This window comes from Cetorhinus maximus, unplaced genomic scaffold (genome assembly GCF_964194155.1).
Source record: "Cetorhinus maximus unplaced genomic scaffold, sCetMax3.hap1.1 HAP1_SCAFFOLD_4059, whole genome shotgun sequence".
NCBI lineage: Eukaryota > Metazoa > Chordata > Chondrichthyes > Lamniformes > Cetorhinidae > Cetorhinus > Cetorhinus maximus.
The window spans coordinates 3,260-5,000 of NW_027599964.1; positions in this window are offsets into that span (position 1 = coordinate 3,260).

Consider the following 1,741-nt stretch of genomic DNA (forward strand, 5'->3'; position numbering starts at 1 on the left):
TGCTAACTGGTTAACCATTTACCCACATGTACTTAGCCCCTGGAAACTGATGGGCTGTCCTGCACCTAACTGCACCCTTACTAGCGGGCGGGCGGCTGTAATTAGCGGCCGGCTGCCCTGCCTGCTAACTGGTTCATCATTTACCCACATGTACTTAGCCCCTGGAGCTGCTGGGCTGGTCGGCACCTAACTGCAGCCCTGTGGCCGGGAGGTCGGCTCTAATTACCGGCCGGCTGCCCTGCCTGCTAACTGGTTAATCATTTACACCACATGTACTTAGCCCCTGGAGCTGCTGGGCTGGTCGGCACCTAACTGCACCCGTAATGGCCGGGAGGTCGGCTCTAATTACCGGCCGGCTGCCCTGCCTGCTAACTGGTTAACCATTTACCCACATGTACTTAGCCCCTGGAGCTGATGGGCTGTTCTGCACCGAACTGCACCCTGATTAGCGGGCGGGCGGCTCTAATTGCCGGCCGGCTGCCCTGCCTGCTAACTGGTTAACCATTTACCCGCATGTACTTAGCCCCTGGAGCTGCTGGGCTGGCCGGCACCTAACTGCACCCTTATCACCGGGCGGGCGGCTCTAATTACCGGCCGGCCGGCTGCCCTGCCTGCTAACTGGTTCACCATTTACCCACATGTACTTAGCCCCTGGAGCTGCTGGGCTGGCCGGGACCTAACTGCACCCTTATCACCGGGCGGGCGGCTCTAATTACCGGCCGGCCGGCTGCCCTGCCTGCTAACTGGTTAACAATTTACCCACATGTACTTAGCCCCTGGAAAATGATGGGCTGTTCTGCACCTAACTGCACCTTGATTAGCGGGCGGGCGGCTCTAATTGCCGGCCGGCTGCTCTGCCTGCTAACTGGTTAACCATTTACCCACATGTACTTGCCCCTGGAAAATGATGGGCTGTTCTGCACCTATCTGCACCCTGATTAGCGGGCGGGCGGCTCTAATTGCCGGCCGGCTGCTCTGCCTGCTGACTGGTTAACCATTTACCCACATGTACTTAGCCCCTGGAGCTGCTGGGCCTGTCGGCACCTAACTGCACCCTTATCACCGGGCGGGTGGCTCTATTTACCGGCCGGCTGCCCTGCCTGCTAACTGGTTAACCATTTACCCACATGTACTTAGCCCCTGGAGCTGATGGGCTGGTCGGCACCTAACTGCAGCCCTATGGCCGGGCGGGCGGCCTCAATTACCGGCCGGCTGCCCTGCCTGCTAACTGGTTAACCATTTACCCACACGTACTTAGCCCCTGGAGCTGCTGGGCTGGTCGCCACCTAACTGCACCCTTATCACCGGGCGGGCCGCTCTCATTGCCGGCCGGCTGCCCTGCCTGCTAACTGGTTAACCATTTCACCTTCTGCACTTTGCCTACCTTACCCTTCGCCGAACCCTAACCCTGGCCCTAACACACGCTCTAAACCCTGCACTTAAACGTAACCCTAACCCTAACACTCGCCCTAACTCTAACCCTAACCCTAACCCTACCCTTAAACCTTACCCTAACCCTTTGCCCGTCCCCGACCCCAACACTAACCCTATTCCCTCACCTTCTCCCCGTCACCGACCCCCAACCCCGACCCCAACACTAACACTCACCATGCAGGCTACAAATGCGCCGCCTTCGCAACCCTTCACCCGCCGGCACACTCTTACAACCGCACCAACCACTAGCCTCCTCCGGGCCCTTACCTTCCAGAAGGAAAATGCCCCTCACTCAACACCGACCCCA